The following is a 23,418-nucleotide window of genomic DNA, read 5'->3' as shown; positions in this document are numbered from 1 at the left end:
GGTTCAGTCCCTGAGTCAGAAAGATCCCCTGGTGTAGGAAATGGCAACCCACTTTAGTATTCTTGCCTGGAAAAAATCAATGGGCAGAGGAGCCTGGCCAGCTACAGTCCACGGAGTCACAGAGTCAGGCGCGACTGAGTGACCTAGCACACGCATAAGGCAGGAATGCGATATCGTTGGGAAGATGGTGTGCACTTGACCTTGAGGGCCATTGAAATCAGGGATTCAAACACCACCAAGCTTCCCTTCCCTCCCACTTCAGTCTGGTTATTTCTCTATGTTACCTCTGTTTCTTTATACTGTTGCTAGCTTCTCTCACACTAAGGAAGATATGGTAGCCAGCAGCCCTAGACTCACCTCTCCAGCCCAGTTCAGTTCAGTCTCTCAGTCATGTCCAACTCTTTGCGACCCCATGAGCTGCAGCACGCCAGGCCTCCCTGTCTATCACCAACTCCCAGAGTTTACTCAAACTCATGTCCATTGAGTCAGTGATGCCATCCAACCATCTCATCCTCTGTCGTCCCCTTTTCCTCTTGCCTTCAATCTTTCCCAGTATCAGGGTCTTTTCAAATGAGCCAGTTCTTCGCATCAGGTGGCCAAAGTATTGGAGTTTCAGCTTCAGCAGCAGTTCTTCCAATGAATATTCAGGACTGATTTTCCATTAGGATGGACTGGTTGGATCTCCTGGCAGTCCAAGGGACTCTTAAGAGTCTTCTCCAACACCACAGTTCAAAACCATCAATTCTTCGGTGCTCAGCTTTCTTTATAGTCCAACTCTCACATCCATACACGACTACTGGAAAAACCATAGCTTTGACTAGACAGATCTTTGTTGGCAAAGTAATATCTCTGCTTTTTAATATGCTGTCTAAGTTGGTCATAACTTTCCTTCCAAGGAGTGTCTTTTAGTTGCATGGCTGCAGTCACCATCTGCAGTGATTTTGGACCCCAAGAAAATAAAGTCTGTCACTGTTTCCACTGTTTCCCCATCTATTTGCCATGAAGTGATGGGACCAGATGCCATCATCTTAGTTTTCTGAATGTTGAGTTTTAAGCCAACATTTTTCCTCTCCCCTTTCACTTTCATCAAGAGGTTCTTTAGTTCTTCACTTTCTGCCATAAGGGTGGTGTCATCTGCCTATCTGAGGTTATTGATATTTCTCACGGCAATCTTGATTCCAGCTTGTGCTTCATCCAGCACAGCATTTCTCATGATGTACTCTGCATAGAAGTTAAATAAGCAGGGTGACAATATACAACCTTGACATACTCCTTTTCCTATTTGGAACCAGTCTGTTGTTCCATGTCCAGTTCTAACTGTTGCTTCCTGACCTGCAAACAGATTGCTCAAGAGGCAGGTCAGGTGGTCTGGTATTCCCATCTCTTTAAGAACTTTCCACAGTTTGTCATGATCCACACAGCCAAAGGCTTTGGCATAGTCAATAAAGCAGAAGTAGATGTTTTTTTCCTGGAACTCTCTTGCTTTTTTGGTGATCCACCTGAGTTCCTCCACCCCAAGAGGAACTCAGTTTCTTCTCCATACTCTGACTGGGTGACAAAGTAAGATGCCAGTCCTGCGTTGCCTCAAAAGGTAATGGAATATGACTGACAGGTTTCCCAAAAACTGCAGGGTGGAGGTCTCAGTCAGCGGGTGAGAACAGGAGGGGGTATTAGTATGCTCACCAACTGGGCAGCTTAACCGACAGGGATGTATGCAGTCATGGTTTTGGAGTCTGGAAGTCCAAGGTCTAGTGATTCTCCAGGAGAATTTATTCCAGGTCCCTCTCTCTCCTGCTTACTTCTGGTTTTCTGGCAATTTCTGGTATTCCTTGGCTTGTAGAGGCATAGTCTTCTCCATGTGTGCAACCCCATCCAATTCTCCCCTTCTTTTAAGGACACCAGTCGTGTTGGACAGGGCTTCCCAGGTGGCATGAGTAGTGAAGAACCTGCTTGCCAATGCAGGAGACACAAGAGATGTGGGTTCAGTCCTTGAGTTGGGAAGATCCTCTGGAGGAGGGCACAGCAATCTACTCTAACATTCTTGCCTGGATAATTCCATGGCCAGAAGAGCCTGGTGGGCTACAGTCCATAGGGTTGCAAAGAATCAGACATGACTGAAGGGACTTTGCACACACCCATGTTGGATTAGGGCCACCAATATGACCTTTTTTAAACTTGATGACCTTAAAGACTTGTCTTCAAATAAAGTCCCACTGTGAGGTACTGGGAGTTAGGCCCCCACCATATTCTTTTCAGGGGACATAATTCAACCCATTACACAGGGTGATGGACAATTCTGCTAAACAAAATAAGTCAACTTGTTGAGAATTAATACCACTCAAGTTACTTTGTTTTATAAAACCCTCTTTCAGTTATTAATTTCTTATGTCTTCTTCACATTGTTACTTATATCTCAGGACTTTCTTTAACCAAAGTTAAACCTGTCAATTTGCATTTAAATCTAGCAACACAAGTATAAGCAACCTTACTTTTGTTGACTCCTCCCAAATAATAAGTCATTACCCATTTTTGGCAAACCTATGAAAAATCAACATATATTATAAAAGTATGTTATTTAGAACTTTTTCAATTGAGTTAGTTTTTCATGAGAGTATTTCTCAAATTTCCATTTGAGAAATTGGTTGTTTCCCCTTCTACCTACAAAAACAATTCTCAATAAATGTTTTATCGACTGTATAAATCTGTAGTATGCCAGGTTAAAGCTGCTTTATAAATTGTGGTTATCCAATACTGAATCACCTTTCCAACATTAGCCTTCCACATTATAGCACAATTCGTATTAAAGAAAGAGGTATCATTCATCATTATCATTTGTGAAGGGCGGAAAATTTTCTTTTCCTATGAAAAGTTATCACAATCAAGAACTGATCTAAAATTTTGTCTTAAAGTGAAAGTGTTAGTCACTCTGTTGTGTCTGACTCTTTGTGATCCCATGAACTGTAGCCCACCAGGCTCCTCTGTCCGTGGATTCTCCAGGCAAGACTGGAGTGGGTTGTCATTCCCTTTTCCAGGGGATCTTGCTGACCCAGGGGTCGAACCTGGGTCTCCTGCATTGCAGGCAGATTGGTTACCAACTGAGCCACATAGTTATGGTTAATAATGGTAAATGACAAGTAACCTTTAACACTTAACATGAATTTTTTTTTAATTTAAATAAAAATATGCAAAAAAAATCAAAGAAATACACAAATAATGTCACGTGCTGGCCCTCATGTGAGCCGTTGGGAAGACCTGCTGGGTCCGGGAAGAGAAGGAACTCCTGGAGACCCCGCTCACCTGTTCTGTCCTCTCAGGAAAGTCGGTATCAAGGGGCCTCTATTTTGGGAAGGCTGTGATGGCCTCCAGCGGCGTCTGCTGCTGGCACGCAGGTAAACATGGATGTGTCTTGCCTTTCTTCTGTGAGTGACAGAGGAAGAAAGTGCGTTCTGGATGTGCTGACATCAATATATTGTTACAATATGAGTAACAAGACAGCCCACTGACAGATGGGCACTTCCATTTATAACACTGGCTCAGGGTCCTCTTTTTTCCACACTCGGAGGATGAGGTGCACGCCGTGTGCTGGGGGAAACCTGGGGAACTGAGGCTTTAGCAGGGACACGTGATGACCTCGGATGTTCCCCAAGCTTGTGCCCGCCTGCTCCGGTCCCAGCATCGGGACCGGCGGCTCACTCCATCCTGCAGGCTTGGCCAGTCTTACCTCCCACTGGAACCAGGGCAAACCCGCCCCTCCCACGTCCTCATGGCACTGATGCTCACAGAGAAGTGCCACCAACTTAAGAGGAGGCTGCCAGGTCCCTGAGAAACCAGGCCCAAAGATGTGGAACTTAAGCTTTTCTAACAGTTCATTTCTTCCTTCCTTTTCCTGTCTGTTTTGCTTCCACCTCAGTGTCAGACAAAAACCCACCTCTTGTTTCACATCACTTCAGCTGGAATTTCATCGGATCCAGCGCTGGATATGAGCACGGGCTTTCCGCTCCTCCCGTTCCCTCCTGCAGGTGCATAAACATCAAAGTGGGTTCAGTGGGTGGTGGGGAGGTCCACCAGGTTCTCCTGATCCACACATACAATCACCCTGCACCTGGACGAAGCAGCTCTTCCAAGCAGCAAAGCACCCCTGACCTGGGAGCACACAAAGTCAGATGTTTTCGCAACAGTTTTCCCAGCAACAATCCACAGATCAAAAGGTCAGAGTCTGGCAGCCCCACTCTGGCACAGGCAAGCCTGTTTATGAGGACACTTAGTGTGGATTTAGTAAGTTCACTGCAAAGCTCCAAGGGTGCCTGTCTCTTTAAATCCATCTTCTCCCAAGTGAAATTTGTGGCCCTGATGAATGGCAGAGCAGAGTCATCCATAAAAGGGCAGAGGAAAATCACATTCATTTGCATACAGTAATTATTCTGTGAATCAGGCCACCTTTATTGCCGGCAGAAAATCTACTGTCAGCATCACTCGATAGATCACGTTTGAAAATCTAACAGCTGAGGAAAGTAATTGTTTGGGATCCAGGCGGTCCAGCATTCCTGTCGCCAGCACGTCGGTGATCATGCTTCTAGGGAGAGAGCAAAGTTTGTGGGTGCCAGTCAAGCAGCTCCCTGCTCTCTGCAATACCTGTGTCCCTGTGCAGGGAGGGACCTCTGCTGACTAGGCTCCACCCTAGACGGCTGCAGAGGAGCATGAGAATGCATGTACTCAAAGGGCTGTGCAGGGCCCCCAGACTGGACCTGCGGGAGCTGCCAGCTGTCGATCATGGTTGAGTCCCGCCTTCTCTAGAATCTGACCCCGCCCACATCTACCCACCAACGCACACACAGGGGTACACACACACGTGTGTACACACACACGTGTGTACACACACACGTGTGTGCACACACACTCACACACCACCACCACCACCTTCTACCAGCTCTGGCTGAATCCACCTTCTCCCAGGCCCTGAAGTGAGTCCCAGGGCTCGCCCACTGCAGTCTCTCCCCGACATCACGGAGAGGACAAATGAAAGCGTGAGTTTTCTGTGGATCTTCATTTTGGGGGGAAATGAGTGGTGTTTGCAGTTGAATGGGAGAGATACTGTGAGATGAAATAAGTGCATTATTAAAATATAGGCTAGGAAGAGGGCACATGGCACTTCTTTCCATCTCCATGGGGACGCTGGGAGGGAATGCTTCCGTTAGGAATAATTTGTGTTGGGTATAGTTAAAAGACCAAGACTCGTACCAGGCTTAATTCAAAGAGTTAGCAAGAATAAGGCAAAGCAGAAAGGCCTCACTGGGTGGCCATCAGGAGTAAGGCACACGGGTAATACAACTGAAACAGGTGAGCTTTGATTTTCCCCATTTCTGTTGTTGCCTGTAATATACAGTTTCTTCTCAGGAGCCAGATCTTAAGGTGCACATTGTAACTGGGACAAAGACTAAACAGAGCCTGAGAAACAGCTCTGTGAACCAATGACTTTCCTTGACACTTTGATGTATCCTTTCTATACCCTGGCCCAAATGCCTCTTGTAAAAACAAAGTAAAGATGTATGTATATCAAACATTCAAATAAGGCCCTTGATGCAGAAAAGGCAACATTTGAAATACCATGAGCTGGAGGGCTGTGTCAAGCTGCTTCACCGCCACCAGGAATTCACAGAGAAAGTTGGAAGCAAGAAAGTCAGTTGGGGCCTCACTGTGATGCTCGTCTGGTTGGGAGAAGGGCTGTGAGCAGAGGTCTGAAACACACGGCATTCCAGCCTCAGAGTTCCCACAGGCTGAGATGTGGTTTGGATCAGTTACTTGAACATAAATGTTTATAAGAGAGGATTTAAATTCTCCATGACTCTGGATTTTCCTTCTTTTCCTTTCACTTTTCTTCCCATTAAAAGAATGCTTTTCACAACACGGATAAAAGTCGAAGACAGGATGCTGAGTGAAATAAGTCAGGCGCAAAAGGAAAATACTGTAGGATTCCACTTAATACTTGAGGTTCCTAGAGAAGCCAAATTCATAGAGATGGAAGTAGAAGGGGGCTGGTGTGCCCAGGGTTGGGGAAGGTAGGAGGGGGTTGTTTAAGGGGGGCAGAGTTTCAGTTTGGAAGATGAATGAGTTCTGGAAATGGATGGCCGTGACGGTTGCACAGCACTGTGACTCATTTAATGCCACCGAACTGCACACGTGTAAATTTGGGGTTATGTACATTTTACCACAATAAAGAATAATATCCACCTGAAAAGGTGTTTCTCTTTTTGGCCCATAGGAGGAATCCAAAGGGAAAAAGTTATTAAAATTATAAAAATGTCAACATACCAAGATTTTTGATCAGAGACAACATCCACAATGGATTCATTTTCTCTCTTCTTGGAAATGTTTTGGGACAACACATGAGCTGTGATACGAACTCGTCTCTGCCAAGCAAGGGAAGGGTCTGAAGTGTCCAAGACCCAACCACAACCTCAGAGAGCAAACGCATGTATCAGCTGCTGTTGTTGTTCAGTCGCTCAGTCGTGTCCAACTCTTTGTGACCCCACGGCCTGCAGCACGCCAGGCTTCCCCGTCCTTTGCCATCTCCCAGAGTTGCTCAGACTCATGTCCACTGAGTTGATGATGCCATCCAACCATCTCATCCTCTGTCATCCCCTTCTCCTCCTGCACTCAATCTTTCCCAGTATCAGGGTCTTTACCAATGAGTCATCTCTTTACATCGGGTGGCCAAAATATTGGAGCCTCACCTTCAGCATCAGTCCTTCCAGTGAATATTCAGGCTTGATTTTCTTTAGGACTGACTGGTTTGATTTCCTTGCTGTCCAAGAGTCTTCTCCAGTACTTGTTTAAGTAAACATTGTAAATCCCCTAATCTATATGATTTTATAGTATAGGATCCTTTAATAATATAAAAATAATAAGTATGTTACTACTTCAACAACAATCTCTGTCATGATATAGAACTTAAAAAGATGACAACAGTTCATAAAATTGTATATGTTACCATTCCTGGGTTATTTAATAAATGTAGTATTGCTCTCACCAGTGTAAGAACATTGATGTCAGGTAACTAACCTGACATAGAATAGTTCAGTAATTTACCAAACTCACAAAATCATGTAATGTTAGAAAAAGGCATTATATAACAAAACAGAACCCTAACTCAATACTTTTACGATCACAGCATTTCTGCTGAATTTGTCTCCTAATTCTTAAATTCCAGAACAAATTTAAGGGAATGTGCAACAAGTCGATACCATCTGTATCACCACAGCTGACATGAGACAATCCTGAAAGGGTTGCATATATATATATATGGTACTTAAACTTCCAAAATAGTAACATAAGTCCCAAATCAAGAGTCAAAAACACACCATTTAACCAGTGATTTATCCTAATCCTAGGATTGAGCTGGGGGCCCTGAGCTCTGGGTCCAGACTCTCTGATGAAACATCTGCAGAACTTTGGGAAAGGTATAGACCTTGTCTGAAAATGGTGATGAAATCTGCCTGTTTATTCAATTAAAAACATGTACTGGTGACTCAGATGGTAAAGAGTACCTGCAATGCAAGAGGCCCAGGCTTGATCCCTGGGTCAGGAAGATTCCCTGGAGAAGCGAATGACCACCCCCTCCAGTATTCTTGGGTTTTCCAGGTGGCCCTAGTGGTTAAGAACCCACTTGCCAATGTAGGAGATATAAGAGATGTGGGTTCGATCCCTGGGTAGGGAAGATCTTCTGGAGGAAGGCACCACAACCCACTCCAGTATTCTTGCCTGGAGAATCCCATAGACAGAGGAGCCCGATGGGCTACAGTCCACGTGGTCACACAGAGCTGGTCACGACTGAGGTGACTTAGCACAGCACTGATATTGGTTATGTTCCGATCTCTGTTGCTCTTCCTTTGGGAGCCTCTCATTCCTGAACGGTCTTCATCAGAAGACAGTTTAGCTGAGGGCGTTTGTTCACCAGCACTCAGGGACCAGTTAGGGACACTGCAGTGGGCAGCCACCCAGCCCAAAGGAGTTGCAGAGTTACCCTTTGAGGACAAAAGGTAAAGCTTCTTGCATTTGGTTGAGAACCCTAGAGTTTGCTGGAGTGACTCTGAGCTCCAGCAGTCACCAGGAGGGGCTGGAGGGCTTGGGTGCTGAGGGGCTGAGCCAGGCTAGGGTAACAAACTGCATGGATTTTCTTGTTTTCTGAGATGATTCATACAGTAAGAGAGTTGATTTCCAAACAGGCTGAAATCAACCCAACGTGAGGTATGGTTGGATTGGAGGAGTCAGCTTGCTGTCACTCAAGGACACAAGAATTTTCTTACTACTTCAACTGAGACTCCCTAAAAAAGGTATAATCTGCTGAGGTCATGGGCATGAAGAGAAAGGGGAACCCATCAATTGGTTGCCAAATGCTATGAGTATCAGGTCAACAGCCACAAAGCCTCACACCCAACTAGGGATTCTGACCTAAGTGCTCTGAGGTCAGAATGGCTGACATGGTTAGAGATTCTGGTTCAAGGGCAGAGACCACTTCCCATCCAGATTTTTCTTCCCTCCTAATGGATTCAAACAGTTTACTCTGTACACGGTGGGCACTTAATAAATATTTGCTGATTCATTAAATAAAGGGGACTTTCCAGATAGCTCAGCAATAAAGAATCGACCTGCAATACAGGAGATGCAAGAGATGCCAGTTTGATCCCTGGGCTGGGAAGATCTCCTGGAGGAGGAAATGGTTACCCACTCCAGTATTCTTGCCCGGAGAATCCCATGGACAGAGGAGCTTGGAAGGCTGCAATCCATGGGGTCGCAAAAGAGTCGGACTTGACTGAAAGCAGAGTACAGTGGAGCATTAAATAAAAGCTCTAATGTAAGTGACTGATGTGGAGGGTGGTGAGAAAAGAAAAGGCCATCCCACCAAGGAAGTAAATATCAAAGATTTCAGTGTATTTTACACTGAAACTATTATACAAAAACAGGGTTTTTAAGATGGTGCTATTAATTAAAGTTATTTGTTTATTTTTGGCATCACCTCGCAGACATGCAGGATCTTAATTCCGCAACCAGGGATCAAGCCCATGTCCCCTGCAGTGGAAGTGCAGATTCTCAACCACTGGACAAACAAGGAAGTCCCCAAAATCATTTTTAAAAGTTTAGTTTACATTTCCCATTGTTCTGATGGCCCTATTAACTCAGGCTTTATTGTGGATTTAGAATTTAAGTTTTCTCTAGGGAACTTGATATGCAAGCCACAGTCAGAAATTGCTAACAAGTAATTTTTTTTTCAAATTTCCTTCCAGCACATGAATTTTAATGCAAAAAAGAAAAGAAAAAAGAATCAGTTTAAAATATTGCCATATACTGTGGTCTACTCCTTACTGTTCAGGGCCTTGGTGTGTCCTCGCTCTGGAGCAACTTCACCCTCCTTGTCTCCCATGCTGTGGTCTCCAGGCCTCTGGAGACCCGTAGGGCCTGGTGGGGAAGTTTAAATGCAACTTAGAAAGCTGCTGAAATTAGTTGTGTCCATCCTGCATAAGACATGTGGATAGATGATGGGCAAATGTACTTTTCAGAGTGTTATGTCTCCAAAGAAGAGCTTAGAACTTAGCATTTGCAAATGGTAGAGCCACTCTGAGGACCAGAGAAAAACCCAATTAATTCCCCGGGGAGTTCTGAGGAATTTGGCCCTCTCTGGTGTTTTCATCTGCTGCCTGTGTAACTGCACACCCAGCGTCCCTGGGAAGGGTGGGATTAAATGCTGCTGTGAAAGCTAGTCACTCAGTCCTGTCTGACTCTTTGAGACTCCATGGACTGTAGCCCACCAGGCTTCTCTGTCCATGGGATTCTCCAGGCAAGAATACTGGAATGGGTTGCAATTCCCTTCTCCAGAGAATTTTACCAAACCAGGGATTGAATTCAGGTCTCCTACATTGCAGGCAGATTCTTTACCATCTGAGCCACCAGGGAAGCCCAATGCTGCTAGTCTAAGCTAAAGCTCCAAGTGACATCCAGCCCCCATCAGATACCAGTACAGCCATCAAAGTGCTGGGAAAAGGTGTACAGGGTTTTAGTTCTTTTTGTATTTTTCCTTCTACCAGGAGGTGCTACTCAGGGTTCTGCTATTCATTAAGGCTCAAGCTGCCAATATTGGCTTGCGCAAAAGAGTTCTTTATATAACCGCACCGATACCAGTGTTTGCATTCCTCTTCAACTGAAAATTTGTCAGAGAAGAAAGGCATTAAGCCTGTCACTACAGATAAAGATCAGATGTTTGATCTCAACCAGAAGAAGCAAACACTCCACAGTGGGCTCCATTAGCTCCTGAGCACTCGACCCAGAGTGATACAGGGAGCTAGACGGGACCCAGAGGGGGCGGGTATACCCACGCTTCACCCCTGCTCTAGGAACCACAGAGGACCATGGACTGGGACAGGCACCCAGAGGAGGAGAAGTGAATGAAAAAACCTTCCCCGTGGTCTTCCTTCATTTCCTCTGATTACAACTGTGATGTCACAAAACTAATAAATCTAGCATAGTTTGTCTGAAAAACAAATCAGACTATATGCAATCATTTACATCTAACTAAAAGCATGGGGCTTCCCTGGTGGCTCATACAGTTAAAAAAATATCTTCTTGCAATGCAAGAGACCCAATTTCAATCCCTGGGTCGGGAAGATCCCCTGGAGTAGGAAATGGCAACCCACTCCAGTATTCTTGCCTGGAGAATCCCATGGACAGAGGGGCGTGGTGGGTCACAGAGAGTCAGACACGACTGAGAGACTAACAGTTTCACTTTCACTTTCAAATACATGGGAAGGTGGTTCTGGAAGAGTATTTGGACATTGAAAAAATTAAAGTATTTTGTGATACCTACATATCATCATTAGAAAACTAGTCCCATGTGGAGAAATAAAATGCCTACTATCAAAAGCTTCCCGATCAGTACACCTTTCTTACTTCCATTCAAGTAAAACCAATGTGTTTCTCTAATGCATTGTATAATAGGTGAGTCATTTTCTTTGACCTTGACCTTAGCCTTGAATTCATACAGCAGCTATTTCCAAACAATCTGATCACTAGGAAGATTAATGCACATAACATTTCTGTGACAACCTGGATGACAAGTATCGTACAACCCATTTTATGGATTCAGATACCAGGGCAGGGAGAGGTTAAGAGACAGGCTGAGTGCCATAAGGAAAATTAGATGCTCTAATTTAGAGCCTTTGTTATGATGCTGTTTCTGAAGAAAGGTGCCAAACTGTAGATTAGGAGTCAAAAGTCCAGGACTGTCATCTGAACCCAGGACTGACTCACCCACAACCTTCAGTTCAGTTCAGTTGCTCACTCGTGTCCGACTCTTTGCGATCCCATGAACCGCAGCACGCCAGGCCTCCATGTCTATCACCAACTCCTAGAGTTTACTCAAACTCATGTCCATTGAGTCGTTGATGCCATCCAACCATCTCATCCTCTGTCACCACTTCTCCTCCTCCCTTCAATCTTTTCCAGCATCAGGGTCTTTTCCAATGAGTCAGTTCTTCACATCAGGTGGCCAAAGTATTGGAGTTTCAGCTTCAGCATCAGTCGTTCCAATGAACACTCAGGACTGATCTCCTTTTGGATGGACTGGTTGGATCTCCTTGTAGTCCAAGGGATTCTCAAGAGTCTTCTCCAACACCACAGTTCAAAAGCATCAATTCTTCAGTGCTCCGCTTTCTATATAGTCAAACTCTCACATCCTTAGGCAAGTCATTTCTCTGCTCTCTCTTGGCATTCTTACCAACCCTCTCCTGGCCTGCTGTGAGGATTATTGAGGTGAGACCTGTACCTCACAGCTTGTTGCTAGAGAGGCCCCAATAAATACAAAATATGCTGAGTGCCTTCTTCCAGATTCTGCAGGGTCCCCCCTGGCTTCAGAGACAGGAACACCTCTTGCAGTGCATTGGAAAATGCAGTTCCCGTGTGCCTGGGACCAGGGCAGCTCAGAGACACTGTGGCCTCTGACGGGGGCACGTGCAGGCAGCCAGATGCTGTCAGGGGTCGATGCCAGCTGGGCTACTCAGCCGTCACCTGGTTTGTGCAGCTTCCGTGGGGCACCTGGAAGCTAACCGCCTTTCCAGGCCCGCCCTGGAAATTGGAGGAATCCTGTGGTGGGTGGGTTTGTTCCAGGAAATCCCACCAAAGGTGAGTGGGGTTTAAAGCCTATATGGTGGTTGTGAAGGTGGTTTGGAGCTCGCTCCTATCCAGAGACAGAAGGCTGTGACAGAAGGCTGTGATGAGTCGTGTGACTCCTTGTGGGAAATGCCCCAGGTAAATTTCCCTGTGGGAAATGCCTCTGCGGGCGCCGGTAGGTGACACTTCCTGGGCAGGGGAGATGTCAGATTTCCACACTTCAGGGGGCAATGTGTATGTGGTGTCTGCTCAGTTGTATCTGATCATGTCTCTTTGTGACCCCATGGACTGTGTAGCCCGCCAGGCTCCTCTGTGCACGGGATTCTTCAGGCAAGAACACTGGAGCAGGTTGCCATTTCCTTCACCAGGGGATCTTCCCCACCCAGGGATTGAACCCACATCTCCTGTGACTCCTGCACTGGAGATGGATTCTTTACCACTGTGCCACCAAGGAAGCCTTCTATTAGGGGTCGAAGCCAGCGTGCAAAAACAAGGCAAGGAAAACCTTTTCTCCACCCTCTGCAGCCAGACCCTTTCTGACCTTGTACCTTGAAAAACACTGGAAGGGTCTTCTCACTCCCATCCACAGGGTCCTCAGTAGTTCTGACTTTACATCCAGCATGTAACAAGGCAACTCAGGTTCCTGTCTCCAGCCTTCCTCTCTGTGCCGCCCAACTCCAGGCTCACCCCCACAGCTGCACACTGACCATCTCAACTGGGAGAGGGACAGACTTCTCCAACCCAGCGGGCCCAGCCGTGAACCCTGACCTTCCCCCACCCCAAACCTGCTCCCCAGTGATCTTCCTCGTCTCAGATGTGACAGCCCCTCGGTCCATGGTTCAAAGACACCAGAGTCACCTTCTGCTTTTCTCTTCTTTTCCTGAGCCCCATCCACCCCTCAGGATCTCTGGGCACTGCCTTTCCAGCTTGCTGGAGCTTCCCTGCTCCCCTTCTCCACTCTCACCTCTAACTGGCTCACCTAGTTCTTTTTCTCCTTATTATCTGTTGTCAGCAGAGCACCCAATTATTCTTTTCAAACCTAAAGGAGACCTTTGTATGATTTTTCACTTACAACCCTTCAGTGGTGCCTCTGTCACTCAGGGGAGAATCCCCTGTGTGACTCAGGGGATCCCCGTGACCCCCGACCACCTCCCCATCCCCTGACCGGCCTCCCTGCCCGCCCCCCCAACTCTGCCAGGCACACAGCTGCCACTGTTCCAGCCTGTCCCTTTGCAGAAGTGGCTTCCCCCAACTCCCCACCCACCCCCGGCCTAGTTCCCTAAAGTCCTCTGAGTCCTTGCTTGATCCCAGCATTTTTTAGGCAGGTCTGTATAGACGCACCCCCGCTCATTTCACACCATGGTCTCCCCAGCACCTCGACCGCCTGGACTGGGTCTTCACGTACTGCGTTTCTCACCTTCCAGTCCACTGTGTCAGTTTCCTGGGGCTGGTGCAGCAATGCACCACGAACAGAAACGTCTTGTCTGTCACTCCTGGGGCCGGAAGTTCCCTCTGAGGCCTCTGTTACAGGGCCCTTTCCTGGCTTCTGCTGGCCACCGGCAGCGATCCTCCATGGCCTCGGCGTGCCAACGGCATCCCCCTCATGTCTTCACGCTGTGCTCACTCTGCGTTTATCTGTGTCCAAACTTCCCTTTTACAAGGACACCAGTCATGCTGAAAATAAGACTCGCATTCATGACCTCTCTTCAACTTGATTCCTTCTGTAAACATGCTCTCTCCCAATTGGGTCACGCTATGAAGACTGGGGTTTAAACCCAAATAATCTTTTCTTGGGGGAAAGAGCACAATTCAAGCCCTAATATGTAATCTATTCATTGAATGAATTTAGTTTTATTATCTGTTTTCTCTTGCTAGAGACAGTGAACTGTGCGGCAGATATTTTTGGGTGTTTTGGGTTGCTGTTATTTTCCTGATACAAAGCCAAGCATTTAGAATAGTTATCAGGACATAATAGGTATAAATGCACATTTTAATTGAATAAATAGATGGACTTCATCACCATTCTGCAGACAAGTTCTAGTGTCTTTCCCAGAGTCCTGCAGATGTTTCATCAGAGAGTCTGGGCCAGAGCTCAGGGCCCCCAGCTCAACCCTAGGATTAGGATAAATTACTGGTTAAATGTCCGGCTGGTGATGGAGATGATGAGATTATTATCAGATGGAATCTGTGGGCAACAAGAGCCTGGGAGTCTGGCTAACCCAGAGGTTTCCTGGGCTTTGGTCTCAGATGGGACGCTTGGAGCCTGGGCCCTTCCCTGCAGCCTCTCAGCGTTAATCAAACAGCACAATAGTTGCTTGGATACCCTCCTCATTTCATCAGCCATGGTGGCCTGGTACCAATTTTCAGAAAATGAAACGAGACCCCTGAGGACTGTAATTTGGGGAGCGCAATGATTTAGGAATGTTTAGAGGGGTCTGGAAAACCTGTCTAGCTAGTTCCTTCTCAGGCACAAGCAGCAGAGGGCCTGGATGTGTGGCGAATATGGAGGGCTGTGCTGGCTTCCTTATCAGCTTCACTACCAGGACCTTTTGTTTGTTTACTCTCTTAGATAAACTCTCCAATCCTCGGGAATGCTCCAATAAATCTGTTTCCCTAAATGCTTCATCCTTGTTTATAGAACGCCTTCAAAAGCTTTGACAGCTTGCTGCAGACAGAAACAATGCCTCATTCTGAAAACCCATCTTTTTCCCTGGCCCTGAAATATTTCTTGAGAACATTAAAGTCCTTGAAGTCATGATCTCAAGTATTATCCTAAGTGGAAACTTTTTGCTGGAATTCCTTTGGCTAAATGTTTGCATATTCTTTTTTAACTTTTTGTTTTCTGTTTAGGAATTCACTAAAAGTGGTTTTTTTAATGTTTTTTCAATATATTTTTATTTGGAATATAGTTGATTTACAATGTTGTATTAATTTCTGCTGTACATCAAAGTGATACAGTTTTACATGTATATATATTTTTAAAATATTCTTTTTTGTTATAGTTCATAGGATAGTGAATAGAGTTCTCTGTGCTGTACACTAGATGAACCTATCTATGAAACAGGAACAGAATCATGGACATAGAGAACAGGGGGAGGGGCTTGGGGGAGGGATGGAGTGGAAGGTTGGGGTTAGCAGATGCATATTCTAACTCAGCATTGCTTCATGGAAGGTGAACTCACTCCGTAGCTACCCTGGAATTTTTCAGTTGCTAAGTCGTGTCTGACTTTTTGCAGCCCCATGAACTGCAGCACACCAGGCTTCCCTGTCCTTCACCATCTCCCACAGTTGGTGCAAACTCATGTCCATTGAGTCAGTGATGCCATCCAACCATCTCATCCTCTGTCGCCCCCTTCTCTTCCCACCTTCAGTCTCTCCCAGCATCAGGATCTTTTCCAATGAGTCAGCTCTTAATCAGGTGGCCAAAATATTGGAGCTTCAGCTTCAGCATCAGTCCTTCCAATGAATATTCAGGGTTGATTTCCTTTAGGATTGACTGATTTGATGTTCTTGCTGTCCAAGGGACTCTCAAGAGTCTTTGCCAGCACCACAATTCAAAAGCATCAATTCTTCAGTGCTCAGCCTACTTTATGGTCCAACTCTCACTTCTGTACATGACTACTGGAAAAACCGTACCCTTGACTATACAGACCTTTATCAGCAAAATGATATCTGTGCTTTTTAATACACTGTCTAGGTTTGTCATAGGTTTTCTTCCAAGGAGCAAGCATCTTTTAATTTCATGGCTGCAGTCACCATCTGCAGTGATGTCACATTTCAGTAGGTGGCCTTAATAGAATGACTGTTCCACCTGAAAGCAGCAAACTTATTCTCCATCGTTATGAAAATGATCCAATGGAAAACGTTGATCGTTTTGCTTTTATAGAAACAGAGTCCTAGCAAATTGGATCGATGTGCTTTCCCTGCTCACAACTGGGCCAACATCAACCCAAGGTCCTGCACCTGGCTTTTTATAGTTCCTGGGCAGGTGGGTATCATTCCAACAGCCTTGCCTTTATTATCCATCTAATAGATTATCCTGCTCCGTATCTCTATAGCACCAGATGGCATTCTCTCCTCAGACTGGCTGTTGCCTTGTTAATACAGAGTTACACAGAAACATGAAAGGTCAGGAGGACACCATATGGTCTGTTCTGTCCTGCCCTTTTACGCCCAGGAAAGGCCAAGTCATCATCAGAGTATTGCTTCCGCCAATAGCCGCTTGTATTTGATTCTCTTTTGGACTCATTATCTGGTTTCTGCTGAAATGCTACGGTCAATAATACCCCCAATGTCTAAACTTTGGCCATTATTTTATTTTATATTTCAAGTATCTTATCGTCCAGAAAACTAAATTATAAAACACATTTTAACTGGTTTACTTTTCTTAATGCTGCTGCATCCTCATTTTGATAAATTTTGCTATTTTGGTAGCAATTCTAATATACTTTACTAATGGTTGAGTTATGGTTATATTCTGGAGCTACCACACCATTGATTTGCAATCATTGCTTGAAATCTGGGTTGTGTTTGTACAATCTATTTCTGTCTGTCATGGATATCTGGGTGTGTGTCTTGCCATTTGGGATTTTAAGTCTTATTCCATTTTTTAAACTACTGCCTTAAATGTCTCCCATTCAGAGAGGTCTTTGCATCTCTCTAATGAATTCCAGTTCTAATAAGATAAGAACAATTGAACTGTTGACTGTGGGGGAGAAGCATCTGGGTGAGAAGCATCTTGCTTTGGAACCAGTAGTCATCAGTCCCAGAAGAATCGCCAGAAGGTGTTATTTCAGGGGTCACTGTACCACCAGAGGGTCAGCAGATCAGTAATTCTGACACTGAGACTTTTCCTCTTGACGTACTTCATGAACGATCATGATGAGCTCTGAAACTCTTCATCCTTCCTGGAAGCACCTTTTAATCCTTGCTCTCTTTCTCTTTGTCTTTCTTTTTTTCTCCAGAAATTTGGATAAAAGACCTGATTCTTCTTAAATACATTTAATATCTATTCTTTATTTAATATATATCAAATTTTTATTCTTTGATTTTTATTAAAAAGAATGTATTCCTTTTAAATGTATTTATACATTTGTTGTTCAGTTGCTAAATCATGTCTGATTCTGTGACCCCATGGACAAAGCACACCAGGGCTCCCTGTCCCTCTATATCTCCCAGAGTTTGCCCAAGTTCGTGTTCATTGAATTGGTGATGCTATCCGACCATATCATCCTCTGCTACCCTCTTCTCCTTTTGCTTTCAATCTTTTCCAGCATCAGGGTCTTTTCCAGTGAGCCAGCTATATGGGCTTCCCTGGTGGCTCAGAGGTTAAAGCGTCTGCCTGCAATGCAGGAGACCCGGCTTCAATTCCTGAGTCAGGAAGATCCCCTGGAGAAGGAAATGGCAATGCACTCCGTACTCTTGCTTGGAGAATGCCATGGGGGAGGAGCCTGGTGGGCTACAGTCCATGGGGTCCCAAAGAGTCGGACACAACTGAGCAACTTCACTCACTTTACTCACTCACTCATAGTATATAAACGTGCATTCATATATAAAATATACACCTTTAATATTTATTAAGAAGACTATATTCTTCATATATATGTAAATACCTTTAGGTCAAATTCACCTTTTAGGACATAGTGTGTTACAACTATTGGCAGATGTCACTTTAAATTCCCTTTGTTGTTTTTGATTTATAGCAACGCTTAAAGTTATGAAAACTGTTTGCTCCCCATAATTCAGATTAAATAATTCTTCTCAGCTGGTACCCTGTTTTTCTTTTTATTGATGCAAAAGTAACTTGGCTCCACTCCTGGTATTTCACAGACTTCAGGAACATGGCAAGTTTTAGATTTCAACTTAGACAATTGTAAGCTACTCACTTTTCTGCAGCACTGTGTTGTCACCTATATGGCATAATTGGGGTTGTTTGAAGAGTCATTTGTAATCAGGGCATTTAAAATTCTTTTTCAAGATGCTACAGATCGACTCGAAGGCATAAGGATTATAAGGATTATAACAATCAGTTCAGTTCAGTCACTCAGTTGTCTCCAACTCTTTGCAACATCATGGACTGCAGCATACCAGGCCTCCCTGTCCATCACCAACTCACAGAGTTGCTCAAACTCACGTCCATTGAGTTGGTGATGAAATCCAACCATCTCACCCTCTGTTATCCCCTTCTTCTCCTGCCTTCAATCTTTCCCAGTATCAGGGTCTTTTCCAGTGAGTCAGTTCTTTGCATCAGGTGGCCAAAATATTGGAGTTTCAGTTTCAACATCAGTCCTTCCAATGAATATTCAGGACTGATTTCCTCCAGGAAGAACTGGTTGGATCTCTTTGCCGTCCAAGGGACTCTCAAGAGTCTTCTCCACACCACAGTTCTAAAGCATCGATTCTTCGGTGCTCAGCTTTCTTTATAGTCCAACGCTCACATCCATATATGACTACTGGAAAAACCATAGCTTTGACTAGATGGACCTTTGTCAGCAAAGTAATGTCTCCGCTTTTGAATATGCTATCTAGGTTGCTCATAACTTTCCTTCCAAGGAGTAAGCGTCTTTTAATTTCATGGCTACAATCACCATCTGCAGTGATTTTGGAGCCCCCCAAAATAAAGTCAGCCACTGTTTCCATTGTTTCCCCATCTATTTTTTTCACTCTCCTCTTTCACTTTCATCAAGAGGCTCTTTAGTTCTTCTTTGCTTTCTGCCATAAGGGTGGTGTTATCTGCATATCTGAGGTTATTGATATTTCTCCCAGCAACCTTGATTCCAGTTTGTGCTTCATCCAGCCCAGCATTTCACATGATGTACTCTGCATATAAGTTATATAAGCAGCGTGACAATATACAGCCTTGACATATTCCTTTCCCAATTGGAACCAGTCGTTGTTCCATGTCCAGTATTAACTGTTGCTTCTTGACCTGGATATAGATTTCTCAGGAGGCAGGTAAGGTGTTGGGGGCCAGAGTGAGGTACTCCGCCCGTGACAAAGGTCATGAGGAAGGAGGCTCGACATACGCAAAGGCGGGATCGAGCCTCAGGAGTCCCCCTGGAACTCCTCGAGCATCTACCCCCATAACCAGAGCCTGCCTACTTTACTACTTTGTGCTCACCTACACCTCTGACTTTACGGGGGGCTGTCCCCCACCACCTCTTTTGGAGAAGGAGTTAACTTAGAGCTCCAGTTTATAATAATTCCTGGGCGTGATAAGAGTGTTTTAACCTACAAACTCCTCTGAAGGTTCTCTGGCCTGCCTGACAGGCTTGTCCGGCCACATGTGATCGCTCACAGCCTCCCAACCGTGAGAGGCACAAGATGCTTTAAACCTTCTAAAAACAGGTTCCTTAGAAAAGTTAGAAAACTATTAGTATAAGTATAATGGGCTAATTAGAAATTGTGTTGGTGAAGGGTTTTTCATTTGTTGAGCCAACGTTTGTTGCTAAGTCTCCATATCCCCTGCCCTTACACACATTAATGAATATATAGAAGGAATAAGTATTAACCTTTGATATTAATCACGTTAGACCTTAGGCTAAGTAAATTCTTTCCTTAACTAAAACCCACTACACCCTCACCCTGTAGGAATGTAACTTTATTTGGGTGGCGTCTGTTTTGAGACTAATCAGCCCTGGAGAAATAAGTGTCCTGACTGACTGACCGCTATCACAAGGAGAGGGTCGTAAATTGTCAGCAGGCCCCCCTGGCCAGAAGATGATGTAACACCCCTAAGACCTCTGTATACATTTGTGTGAAGCACCTGACTTTAATAAAAGTCAGGACTGCTGTCCCCACATGACTTTTGTATAACATCTCAGTGTATAAAAACAGACTCTGGAAAATAAAGAATTGGGATCAGTTTCTCGAAATACTGGTCTCCCCATGTCGCTCTCTCTCTCACTCTGGTTGAGTCTCCATCTGGAGCGCGGAACCCACCATGCTTACTAATTATGCCTGGGCTTCTAAGATCCGACCGGGGAGGCCTCAGTGTCTCCTCCCCTTCGGGAGAACGGAAGGACGCCTGCGGCCTACGTAAGTGGTGCAAACTTCTTGTCTTGAAGTTTTATTGGTCTCCCGCGTAAACCAAGCCACTCAGCCTCTTTTCTCCACTGAATTTTCCTACTGAGCTATCCTCATCCTATTACTCTTTATATCTTTGATAAAATATTTAAATAAATAAATAGGTCGCCAACGCCGTCCCCGCTTCGAATACCCTGGATCAGCCGGGGGAGGACCCTGGCAGGTGGCGCCCGAACCTCCAAAAGAGGTGGTGGGGGACAGCCCCCCGTAAAGTCAGAGGTGTAGGTGAGCACAAAGTAGTAAAGTAGGCAGGCTCTGGTTATGGGGGTAGATGCTCGAGGAGTTCCAGGGGGACTCCTGAGGCTCGATCCCGCCTTTGCGTATGTCGAGCCTCCTTCCTCATGACCTTTGTCACGGGCGGAATACCTCACTCTGGCCCCCAACAGTAAGGTGGTCTGGTATTCCCATCTCTTTAAAAATTTTCCACAGTTTGTTGTGATCCACACAGTCAAAGGCTTTGGTGTAGTCAATAAAACAGAAGTAAATGTTTTTCTGGAACTCTCTTGCTTTTTTGCTGATCCAACAAATCATCGAAATTTGATTTGGCAATTTGATTTCTGGTTCCTCTGCCTTTTCTAAATCCAGCTTGAACATCTGGAAGTTCATGGTTTACATACAGTTGAAGCCTGGCTTGGAGAATTTTGAGCATTACTTTGCTAGTGTGTGAGATGAGTGCAATTGTGCAGTAGTTTGAGCATTCTTTGGCATTGCCTTTCTTTGGGATTGGAATGAAAACTGTATTAATGTATATATAGCAATACATTAATAAAATAAAGACTTCAAAGGACTGACATAGGAAGAAGATTTCAACTACCCTAAGCATTTTGCCTCTTTGTCTGGGAACAGTAGTAAAGATGGAATTGACCACCTGGAGTCATGACATATTTTAACTGATGGCTCAAGGAAAACATTTATCTCAGTGCCTAGAGAGTAAGTTAACAAGGGTTCAATAAACATTCTTTTTTATTGCATGAGCTCCAGTTGTGATTTCAAGGTGATTATAATTATTCCTGTGGTTCCTGGGTGGCGCTAGTAGTAAAGAACCCACCTAAAAAAAAAAAAAAAAAGAACCCACCTGACAATACAGGAGACGAAGGAGACATGCATTTGATCCCTGGATTAGGAAGATCCCCTGGAGGAGGGCATGGCAGCCCACTTCAGTATTTTTGTCTGAAGAATCCCATGGACAGAGGAGCCTGGTAGGCTACAGTCCATGGGGTCGCAAAGAGTTGGACATGACTGAAGTGACTTAGCATGCATGCACATATGATTATCCCTGTTTCATAGATAGATACACTGAGGCACAGAGAGGTGAAAAGACTCTATTGGATTCAAACTCTGAGCTCATGAAAAAAGGCAAGACAAAAGCCCAGGTACTCTAAATTTTATCTGATTTATACGCAGCACAACCCTACAATATAATACAATATCTATTACAGAAAGAAATGAGTCTCTTGGTTACCATTTCCCCAAACAGAAATAGGAGTCATTCAACCCTGAAACCCATATAAGTGCAGGTAGACGTTAAGTGTTCCTGTCTAGATCCAGCCGAGCAGGATGGAATCTTGGATCCAGGCTGAGAGAGGATCAGATGGTGTGGGCGAGGGCAAGGCTAATTGACTGAAGGGTGCTCGGACCCCTGAAGAAGATGGGCAACGATTAATGCTCAGTGTTTCAGATTATTGAAATAAACCTCTGATGTCCTTAACACTTATCTAGATGAAGCCCCCTCCTGAACCCCTGCACTCATCCTCGGCTCTAATGGCGTGTCAGTAATGGTGACCAGTAAATTAACCCTGGAAAACACTTATTGATCTCTAGCTCAGATTGCTGACTTCAGAAAAATGTCATTGTTTCATCACACACTGTTCCGCCTCATTAGCTGCTGTCACTGTGTTCGTGGCACCAGGGACTCATTATTCCTGACATAGTAACTCGCCATGAACTTGCTGGGTTGTTAGGAACCCAGACAACAGGTGGTCCCCCCAGCCCACCTTGGTCTCCCTCTATTTGGGGTTGGAAGGGATACCTGGTCCTGATCACCAGACCAATGGACAAAGCGCCTACTCATCTAGGAATCATCCAAATAATTTGATTTCTTCTTTATAGCCTAGATAAGTACGAAAGATTATGTTTCCTCAAAGGCAACTTTTAAGACCTAATAAAGCTTCTTTTCATACAATAATTGGCATCTCCTAGGCTTCTGGGGATGACTCTAGGAACATTTTATAGTAGAAGTTGCTGAGCCCCATTAGATGGTTCTTAATTAGGTAAGAGCTAGCCAGAGATCTGAAATGTAAATTAGAAAACCATGCTAAGGGAGAATCAGACCAGATCATTAAAGACCAAGCCAGGAAATGGCATAAGTGTGTAAAAATAAGAAGGTAAAGGCGAAAAAAAAAAGGGGGGGGGGAATTCAACTTCCCAAGATGTAGGAGGCAACAAGGAAAATTTTTAAAATTCTAATACTTAAAATTTTATCATTTGCTTTTAATAGGACAGGTAAATTATAAAAGAAAAGATAATTTTTACTTTTCCTTTTCTTAAAATAGCATGCCATGCTGTGCTTAGTCATGTCTGACTCTTTGTGACCCCATGGACTGTAGTCCCCCAGGCTCTTCTGTCTGTGGGGATCCTCTGGAGTGGTTGCCATGAAGAATAACTAAAACAATTTTATGATAGATTAAAAATCAACGGAAGTAGGGAGCACCTTGGTCGGACCACTTCTTGGTCCAGTGGCTAAGACTTCCAATGCAGGGGGCCTGGGTTTGATCCCTGGTCAGGGAACTAAAATCCTTCATGCCACTACTAAAAAATCTGTAGGCTGCAATGAAGATGAAAAGTCCCATGTGTCGCAACTAAGACCCAGTGCAGCCAAATAAATAAATCATTTACAAATCAACAGAAGCATTACAGATAGAAATGTGAGAGGCATGAGGCATGTCAGTTTTGGAACTTGATGAAAACTGTTTCAAGAGGGTATTAAACTTAATTTGAGGAATAGGCTTAAACCAAACACCCCCAAAGCAAACATTTGTCCAGGCAGACGATCATCTCCTTGCATATCCACTTATGAAGTCACGTGCCATCCTTCACACGTTTCCACAGCTTCTCTTTCAAGTAAAGCCTTTGCTACACTCCTCTGGTGATGAGCAGTAATAAATGCTTGCTCTTTGA

General features: G+C 44.7%; 1 long non-coding RNA gene across 1 annotated transcript; it reads right to left on the bottom strand.

Annotated features, from left to right (window-relative positions):
• Window positions 1-3,190: 3,190 nt before the first annotated feature.
• On the bottom strand, window positions 3,191-13,830 carry LOC133237368 (uncharacterized). The gene is made up of 3 exons (XR_009733159.1): window positions 13,574-13,830; window positions 3,929-4,013; window positions 3,191-3,417 (listed from the first exon to the last, which is right to left on the bottom strand). It is a non-coding gene; the product is annotated as an uncharacterized LOC133237368 (long non-coding RNA).
• Between the last annotated feature and the right edge of the window lie 9,588 nt (window positions 13,831-23,418).

The sequence above is a fragment of the Bos javanicus genome, chromosome 24, assembly GCF_032452875.1.
Source record: "Bos javanicus breed banteng chromosome 24, ARS-OSU_banteng_1.0, whole genome shotgun sequence".
Classification (NCBI taxonomy): domain Eukaryota; kingdom Metazoa; phylum Chordata; class Mammalia; order Artiodactyla; family Bovidae; genus Bos; species Bos javanicus.
Note: the sequence above shows the minus strand (reverse complement) of the source record. Positions and strands in the feature narration are given on the sequence as shown.